Below are 10,481 nucleotides of genomic sequence, written 5' to 3'. Positions count from 1 at the left end.
TATTATTATGCTAATGGTTTGCTGTGTAAAATTCCTTGTTTGGTTAAAATGCGCTTTACATTTGTTTTGAATTACTGTATTTTGCGTGCAGTGCTTTATGTTTTTTTCCTTTTTCCTTTCACTGAAATACTGCAATGCAAATTCACCTGCATTCCCCCCATCAACCTTTAAAAATTCTGATTTAATAAGGACATAAAAAGTGAACAGAAAGCACTAGGACGGCTTTCGGGTCGGAGGGAGGACAGAAAGGGACGGGATGGGACGGCACGGCACTTAGCAGAGAGATGAATATCTGAAAAGGAGAAGGAAATCAAGATAAGGAAGGATATCAGATAGCATTAAAAACCAAGTTAAGTACTGTTTTCCTATGTGAGGATAAAGAAGACATCTTTAGTTTATAGAGAAGTACAGTGTTATGTGTCTCCCTTCTTGTGTTTGTTTACCCTTTATTATTAGAAGCTGCAATTTTTTTTTTTTTTTTTTTTTTTTTGGTGCTACGGGACCAGGGTTGTCAAGACAGATATTAAACCAGCAGAGATTCACATGATTTAAAGGTTTTAAGAAAGTCTTTTTAATAGGGGATGTGCAATATGACAGCTGCTGCATCAAATGTTTATTACTATTATTATTATTATTGTTCTCTACCAAGTGTTTCTCTCTTTTTTTTTTTTTTTTTTTTTTTTTTTAGATTTATAAAAGTACTAACTCCTTGAGGAACTACATACCCAAATGGTTTTTTGAGGAACAACCTGTTGGATTTGTGGAGCGGCTCGCTAGGCTGGAGGACATACACTCTCTGAGAGCGTTTGCAGGTTATATATATATATATATATATATATATATATATATATATATATATATATATATATATATATATATATATATATATATATATATTCTGTTTTTTTTTTTTGTTCTCTTGCTTTTTGAGAGCCTTGTTGTTTGATATTATTATTTAATTTCATTTAATTTAACTGTTTATTCTCTTATCTGGTGACAGCTTGATTGTGATACCTATTCTAGTAAAAATACATTGTGGACTGCATTTGCTTCAAATAAATTGTATGGTTATTTGTACTTACCCTCTAGTGGTTCCGTGGCAAATCTGGGTGTTACAAAACTGTAAAGAAAAATATTGTCAATGGTCATCGATGAATACTTACTTTAAGAAATACGTACCTGTGACATGTACTGTATATGAAAGGTAATTAAAAAAATATATTGCATATTGAAATACATTTGAGTTGAGGACATATACCAAACACCTGAAGCTTTTCATTTCACTTTTCACATTGAAGTTAACTTCAATAGATCACAGCATTGGATGGCCTCTCTGGAATTCCTAACATCAGCACCTTTCTATTTAAAACCCAAAGAGTGCATTTCTACCACTCCCATGTAATGAGTTTAAAATCCCATCACAGTTCACACCTTAAAATGTAGCCGAGATAACAGAAGCCCGCCAATTAACAGCCTTTGCTCGGAGGACTATGCATAACTACCACCCAGGCTTACTGAAGTATGTCACAATGTACAGTAGACAGTACCCAGTAAACTCAGTGATAGATTAGTCACCTTGTCAACGGCATTGAAAAAGCACCTACAACTGTAAACAAGTCAGAGAAGCATCAGAATAAGGTACTTTTATTTTTATTTCAGCAGCCAGGACCTGGAACTGGAACTAATGTTTTTATTTATTTATTTATTTTTTTAATTTTATTTAATTTTATTTATTTTTCTGTTGTCAGATACATCATGATGAATCCACAAAAATTGGAAGTATAACCTTTATTTTGAATCAATGACAGAGGCATATGCAGTAAGCTTGGGTCTAAAAGAATCATGAACAGAATATCTAGTAAATGCCACAGGCTCACCCTCCCTTCTAGCTCATAGACACTTCAGCTCCCAGGCACTTGAGATGGCTACCAGAACTTAGTCTTAGATGACAGCAGTTTGCAATAAGTTCAGAGTATGATTATGTTCCAAGCTGGCCCCTGTATGAGGAGGGGTTATACTACAGATGTTAATTTAAAAAAAAAAAAAAAAAACAGGCTTAAGGAAGGAAGGGTTCTATTTTCAGTTCTGTTTTGTATCACTTCTGCATCCTGAAGCTACTATACATCCTGATCACTGCACCGTGAAGTCCTGCCACATTGGTGAATTTATTCACCATCACTGTAATTTAAATTTAATGACAATATTAATGACAATACAATCTGATCGCCAACATGTTATATCACCATCATGTTAATAAGGCTTTCCAGCACTAAAATAATAAAACCAAAATGATTAATAGTGTTTAATTTTAACAATTATATGAATGCATACTGTAGAAATGCAAAACAGTCTTAATAGGTGTTTAAAATAATGTGGAAGACGGTTATTAAGATGAGTAATTGTATCCAGTTACAGGGCATATTCAATCCAAATGGCCTTTGTTGTGTCATCTATCGCTGAATTGAAGGTTGACTTTCCACTGCAAACACTGTAGAGAACTCCAGGTGCCGCAAAGAGCAATGCTTTCAATTTAAGCACATTTAAAGAGTAAATTACTTTTTCTCACCTTTTGCTTAACTTTTATGATGTTTGAGTGATTTTTAGTGGTTCTGAGTACAATAGGTTTAATACTGAATTGTATACATTTTTCTCTGTATCAGAATCCATCTGGCATTATCTTGGCCTGTTGAATCGTAGTTGGCGGCTCCAAGTGAGTACTTCATTTATCACGTCTTTCAACTCTGCTGGTCCCTGGTGATTTCTTCTCAAAAAATACTCAAAAGGATCCAGCAATCAGCGTTTAGCAGACTATGATAGAGGGCCGACAGTAGTCGTTAAGCACATACTTCCATATTCAACACTGGAAGAGTTACTGTTGTTCCTCGAGCACAATGGGAAACGTTGGAGTACACAGGATCTGTGTGTTAAATGTCATTGTCATTTACAGTAGGTCACCATTAGGCATCTCAGTATATTATTATCTTATACTTCTGGAACAAATGGGAGGAGAGAAATTATAAAAAAAGATGAATCTGTCTACCATTAATGCAGTGCTTTTTATATACTATGAATTTTTAAATATGATTCATTTCACATACACCTCATACAATGGTATTATATGTAGAGGCAGAGAGTGAAAACTATATGTAAAGATAGAGAAAATTACAAGTTCAAATGAATGCCTCCCTTTGTTTCATGACACAACCTTTCTATAGACATTATGTCAATGCATATTGACTGGGCTGAAAGTACAACTTCCCCTGGACTCAAATGCCAGTGGTCCCTTTGTGCTCACAGCCTAGCACATTCCACTACCAAGAGTCACATTTGCACTGAAGATCTCCTGTGACTTTTGACATTGTGTTTTACAGAGGAAACAAAATCAGAGTTCGGAACTCAGAAAATCACACAAGCAAAATTTCAATGCAGCCAATGAATATGAAAGGCCACATAAATTATGCAGTGGAATTTCTCTTTATATAAATATCTTTGTCAGCTGAAAAAAGCAAGGTTCATTAAACAAAGTTAGTGCACCTGTACACGTTTTAATTTCAGTGAGGCTCTTGAATTGTGATGGCAAAACAATAAAAAGCATTGTTATTTATCTCTATATTGATAACTATCAGGAAACCATGCCAGACAAGATGTAGGCCTAATGTCAAAGCTTCTAAAATAAAAATAAGGTAAAAAGTTAAAAGGGCATATGAATGGTGCTCAGAATAAAAAATAAATAAATAAATAAATGAAAAACAATATTCTTTTTTGCCATCTACATATTGTCCTTTATCAGCAAGAAGTTATTCAGCTTACTGAAAAATTGAAAGACATCTAACAAACAAATTAATGATGACTGCAAACAAATTCTTTACAAAAACAGCTGTCAACAAATCATGGCTAAGTGTATTCATCATTCACTACTGGAAACCAAGGTGGAAGCTAGCCCAAAATGGTAAGACCCAAAGGGCAGCTCCTTTTAAGTAAACATTACAGTTTTCAGTGCCAAGGTAAATCATGGCAAAGTATAGCAAGTCCTAGTGAAAGCACAATATACCATAGACAATCATGGTAAGACATAACATAATTTAGCAATCCGTGTATTTGTATTTTTGTCTTGTAACTGTATTCCCTTCCTGCCGCTGGTGTGTTTGCCTCTGTCTGTGTGGTCCTAGCCTTAATGTGGTGCCTTTTGTGTCTCCCCTGTGATTGATTGTTGTTTGTCTGTCCTTATTGGCTGTTGTTTGTGTGCCCGTTGGTCCTACTGTGCGGCTGAGGACCAATGGGATGTGTGTAAGCTCTGTTATCTTATTAGCATAAAGGGGAGGACCTAAGGTTATAAAAAGGCACTGCGCCACCATTTTGTGTTGTTGCTTTTCTAGCTGTCATGGTTCCTGTGTGTGAAGAGTGAAGCAGACAGAGCAGTTGACTCTGGCAGGCGATGAAATAGTGTCAGAGAGTTGATCACTGTGAAATGGACAGAGTATTGACTCTGGCTTGGGTGCTGAGAGAGAAGAGAAGTGAATAATAAAGGGTTTTTGGAACCAGAAAAAAGCATGTCTGTTAACAATATGTCTGGAAAAACAAGTATGATGGGAGAGTATACAGTATATTTCTACAAATGGTTGAACTGGAAAGTTGTAAACAAAACAAAAAATCTGTAACATCTCTCATCTTACAATGCCAACAGGAGGAAGGGACAACGCTGTTTTTACCCTATTTATTTTTCTTCAACCACTGCCTGTGTTAAGATAATTCCCATTTTAAATAAGCAACAACAAAAAAAAAGAATACTGCACATACTGTCCCCACAACCCTGTAAAATTAATATCTAAGTCTAGTAAGTTAATTAATAAATAAACCACTTCAAAGGGTCTTGTCATGTATTGCACAGGTACCGAGGAGTCGGATGATTACAGCAGGAAACAGTAGCTAGCAGACATTACAGTTAAAAATAGAAAGAATTATGAAGTAAAGGCTTATAAAATAATAACAAAATTCTTCACAGTACACATGCTTTGTGGTGCCTTTAGCAAAATACCTTAAGCATGCCACATAAGGCGGGCATTGTCTTTATAAGATGAATCCTCATAAAATGGCATTAAATATCACCAACAGGGCTTCATATTTCATCCAGCAGGGTTTATACCAGGCATGTTCTATATCACACATTATTACAGTGACATCTGCTTTGCAAGTCATGTACCCAGGAGCATACCTTGATAACTAATTTCAGCTCTCATTCTCAAGGCTTCTGTGCCTCTCTAATGCTTAATATGTTTAACACATTTTGAACAGAAGTCTAAAGCCTGCCTTGGCCCTCTGGCCAAAACTGTATCTGTCAAACAACAGAGACGGCCTTTTATCAATCTGCACTGGCATAAAATACACAATTCATTAAACAGGATGTAATTTGTTCTCCAGCAAGTAGTCTGATTTTCATTGCATCGCTCAGTACAGTGACAAAAAAGATAATTTACTGAAATAAGATAACAATATCTGAAGCCGCATGAGCTGTGTCAAAAAGCATATTTAACAATATTGCAACATACCTTTCCCATTTCTTCGCATTCATGTTTTCCCTTGTTTAAAAAAAAAAAATGGAATAGACGGGCAAAACACAAAAACACATACATTTTTGTACACGGTTAGCCACCTCCCTCCCCCCTTTCTCTTTTTCTATTGTTCTTTACTCAGATAGAGGGTTGCAGATTGTGGGCTGGAACTGCTTACTGATAAGAGACTGCAACATACGCTTGCATAAACAAAGGTGTCAAGATCAGCGCATTAACAGGAATGAGATTTCAGAGGATCACGAGGGAGATTGCTACAGCTTCCATTTAAATACATTGCAAATCAGACGTCTAGTCTAGGTGTGAGATGTAAATGAAAATGTAACATTTGGGGAAAAAGCAGAAGACTGACCATTGTAATTTTACTTTAAAAAATAATCTTATTTAAAATATATATTTATATAATATTAAATGGTTTTCTGTACAGTACTACTAACAATCGTAATAATAGAATGTGCAAACAGTCTTAGAAAATTGACAGCTTTCTAATTAAAATAATTTGCATATGGTTAAGAAACAACTATCTATTCAAGGCTGCTAAGATATTTAGTAAGATAGCAAAGGGTACAGTGAGGTAAAACTAGCTACAAATGCCCCACCCCTCCTCACCTCTTTGTACTGTGCCCAGATAACATATACGACATGGCCAGTTGATGGAAACTACAGATTGTTGATACAAGTATGTTTTACTTTTTGGAATTGAAAAACAGGAGAAAATAATATTTTCACACAATCTTTTTGTAAGCAGGGTAATGAAGTGTTATGATGTTCTGATTTTTCTTCACTTAATATTTGAGACAAAACATAATCCAGCATAGGTACAGGTAAGATTTACTAAAATAATTAAATACATCCCTGTATTTGGAATGTTGTGCCAATAAGGGTTGGAACTTAGTTTCTGGAATTCAATCTGAAATAATGTTTGATCTCCAAAAGAATTACATTTTGAAATGTTTTTCACTAGTAAAAATATGAATACAGAATTATGTTCTTAATAGCAGTTAAGGTTTTTTGTGTTTTTTAGTTTAGAGACAAGATCAAATGGTAATTGGATATTATCCAATATTTTCTTCTTCTTGTTTAATGTTTTGATTTATTTTAAATAATGTTAGGAATTGTTTAATTAGTTTTGGCTAATTGCACTCCCTCCATAGCGACACTGTGTTTTTTGTACAGACAGAAATCAGAAACTGTTTAAGGGTTCATTAATGTGTATGTTATTATCATTAAATCTTAATGAGTTATTACAGTAATTAATGGAATATACATTTATATTCTGTATATGTAATTTGTATCCTGTTAAACAAAAATAAAATATTGTAAATACTTTTAAATTTTTTTTATTTGCTATATGTTCAGTATTAATATCGTAGCGACCCGGGCACCGTTCTGTATCTGCTGGATCCGGGGGGAGTGGATGTGATCAACGGAGGAGTGGGAGGGATATAAGTACCACCTGCGCAGGAGAGGGTGGGGAGATTGTGAAAGGTTCAAGCGCTGAATGTCTGGAGGAACCTGGACAGCCAGTGAGATTGGGCCTGAGAGACTGAAGCCTGGGAGTGACATGGACTGAGAGCCTGAGGAACTGAAAGCTGGGGTCAGTGGATGAAGGAAGGAGTTAGCATCTTTTTATTGTTTTGTGTGGCATGGTCTTGGCCCGAACAGAGACTGTCTTCTTTTGATTAGTAATAGTCTTCTTCTTTATCATCAAGGGCATGTATCATTACAATATATATGATTACAATTTTTTTTTTTTTTTTTTTTAATGTTTCATGCTATTACACAATACACCTACAAAAGCAATAGGACCTGAATACTGAAATTCAATGTCATTGTGTATTTGTTTCCATTAAGTAGGGGTTTGTGACAGGGTGTCCTGCCTCTTTACATGATGTGCGCTACATTATTTTGTATTTGTCTTACTGTTATGATTTATGTATTCTATGTGTGACGGGCAGAACCTGTAAACTATTATATTGTATTATATGTGATTGTACTTTTCGTGAGAATATGTGGTTGTTAGCTAAGTAATTATTAGTAGCTGACAGTCACACAAACTAATTTAAGACTCAGGTAGAATGTGGCTAGGAGTTAATCACTTAATTATCAAATTAACTCCTAGCCACAGGATATAAAAAAACCCAGTTCTACCAGAAGGGGAAGAGTGTTAGAAATGTAGAATTGAGACGTGTCTGTCTGGATAGAGATAGACTTTAACGATTGCTATCCTACCTGCCTGTTCACCATCCTCAAGGGTATTTGTTTACAGTTGTTCTGTGTTCTGTCATAGTGTTTGTTTTGGACTGCGTGCCGTTGTGTTTTGTAGCTGTTTAAAGGTAGAATTGTTTTGCCTATTTTTTGTATTTAATAAAAGGCGCGCAGCCATGCCGTTTTGCCCGCACTCCTCTGTTTCCTGAGTATTGCTTCCTGCATCTGACATGATCCGCAAAGCCACTGTGTTACAGGGTTATATAACAATTCCTAAATTGTTAACAAGTTAACTTAAGTGTTACCTGTGGATTTAAAAGTACTAGGACTGTCACTCGATGAACGTTTTTGATCGGGTAATTTATAGACAGAAGTTGATTTACCGGTGGAATTATCGGTAGATTAATCCGTCCACATTTTTAATAAAGCTAACGATTTTATAGCAACTGTCCTGCACAGTAATACTAAACAATCAATAGAATCTAAAAAAAAAGCATTATTATTATTATTATTATTATTATTATTATTATTATTATTATTATTATTATTATTACTATTATTTTAGTAAATGTAACACATTTTCACAGAACAACCATTCATTCAGGCCACTGTCAGTCACATACCTGAAAACAGCTGAGCTGCGTTTCCAACATCAGTTGTTTCATCTGCTATTACAGCTACAGTACGTACTTGGCATCCTGTACTTCTGCTTTTATTGCATTACAAAGACATCAAGTTGTTATGAATCTTGTTAGCGTTACCCGAGAATACTGTATTGAGGTATATACCTCCCATTTTTAACAATCTCCAATTTTTCTGATTAAGTTCTTCCTGAAAATTGATACGTAATCACAATGACTACAATGTTTCCATTGTCTGATGACATTTTTTATTTTAAGTTGTAAAAAGCAATTCGAACTATTACTTCAAAGTAATAATTATATTGTAATTTATATCTATTATAATATAATTCTCTATGGCGGTCTCTTTAATTAGTAATATCACGCGAAATTCAGCTATTCTTACACCGCTTACCTTAACATATTTATGTCCCGCCTCTGCTCACTCATGATTGGACACCTGCCTGATAACAAAGATCTTTTACTCTCCCATTGGTTAAACTTACAAGGCAGAGAGTATTTTCAGCCGTTTATATCCTGCCTCCACTGACTTATGATTGGACTGCGTGGAGAAAATGCAGATCTTCCGTTGGTTGAGTTTATATAAATTCTGAGAACAGCCCTAAAAAATGAGAACAGCCCTAAAAAATACAATAATAGCAAGTCCTAAACAGTCTGCAAGTTAAATGTCAACAGACACCATTTCTTGCAAGCTGTTTGTATTCTATCAGTTAGTCACACATACAATACAGTTGATATGAAATTTCAGTTTGCATATGCATCCTTATTATACACTAAAATAATTAAATTGGAAAGGCATAATGTGTTTCAATACCTGCCTAGTTAACCATCAACAATGGGCCTCCTTCCTATCACTGGGACAGCAGCATTAAGTGTGTCCAGCAGAATGTGTTAGGTTACCAGCAATCCGAGAACTGATCTCATAGGTTTAGTCTTTGTAGTGTTATTGGCATTTTTCTTCATATTAATGGATAGGCAGTCAATTTTCTTCAAAAGACCCCACTTTGCCAACTTACTGCAGAGACAGACAGTAATAAATTCTTCCAGTGCACTCTGCTAGGTTGAATAGCTGAGAGCAACAATAAAAGCAATGAGATAGGTGTCACAAAGTAACTCCGGTTTACAGTGTTATTATTTTTTATTTATTGAAAACACAGAATATTGTATGCATTTATTAATGAATACACAGGCGCTATTTGAAGGGGACCCGAGTCAATGTATTTGATATTCACACAGTGTGTGCCTATATAGTATTGTTTCATCATTTTATGGCCTGCCGTAGCTTGTTAGGCTGTGGCCCTCCAGTACAAAAAAAAAAAAAAGCAGGCTCATATAGCAACACCTTGACATAGATGTACAGCTGCTCTCACTGTGGCTGTCTCACCTTTAGCCCCGTCTGTCTACTGCCGCCTTTCATTTTCTGCATTCATACATCAATAAGCTTTGCATGCTGACACCTAATTTTGCAGGCTACTTTGGTTATGAAGGCCGTGTTTTGCATATCATTCCCCACCCCCTCCTGACATCCTCGCTCTTTACAGAGAGATACATCTCTTTTCTTCTTTTGCCTACTTGGATTCGGCTTCACACTTGTCAGAAACAGATCCCCAAATGCAACTTAATTGATTGATTTTTTTTTCCATCTCATTCTCTGTCTCTCTTCTTTTTTCCCCTCTAGTTGACAGCTTCTGTAGGAATATGATTTTTTTTTCCTTTCCCTCTGATTTAAGCATGCTTATTGTGTCACATAAGGAACATGGATTTCCTTGAAAGATAGTTGTTTTAAACTAATTAGATGGTGGATCTTATTCCGTATCTATGAGGCTGTGGCTACTCAACTGAAATTGAAATGTGGAGATTTATTTTTTTATGTTTATTGTTAGAAAAGTTAGAAGTATAAAGTCAAAATTGCTTCCTAAAGATGTCATGACAAAAACTTTCTTTGACATGGTTATTCCAATATGTCTCATAATTATAAGCTTTCATTCTTAGTGCAAGTATTCTTAAACATGGCAATTACATTTCTATTGCAAGTTAAATATATTAGCTATATTATTTAACACCT

General features: G+C 35.1%; 1 long non-coding RNA gene across 1 annotated transcript; it reads right to left on the bottom strand.

Moving 5' to 3' along the window:
• Nucleotides 1-253: 253 nt before the first annotated feature.
• On the bottom strand, nucleotides 254-5,903 carry LOC121315315. The gene is made up of 3 exons (XR_005950240.1): nucleotides 5,547-5,903; nucleotides 1,083-1,120; nucleotides 254-292 (listed from the first exon to the last, which is right to left on the bottom strand). It is a non-coding gene; the product is annotated as an uncharacterized LOC121315315 (long non-coding RNA).
• Nucleotides 5,904-10,481: the final 4,578 nt, after the last annotated feature.

Source organism: Polyodon spathula, chromosome 5, assembly GCF_017654505.1.
Source record: "Polyodon spathula isolate WHYD16114869_AA chromosome 5, ASM1765450v1, whole genome shotgun sequence".
Classification (NCBI taxonomy): Eukaryota; Metazoa; Chordata; class Actinopteri; order Acipenseriformes; family Polyodontidae; genus Polyodon; species Polyodon spathula.
The sequence above is the reverse complement of the archived record's forward strand: the minus strand, read 5'-3'. Positions and strand labels throughout refer to the sequence as shown.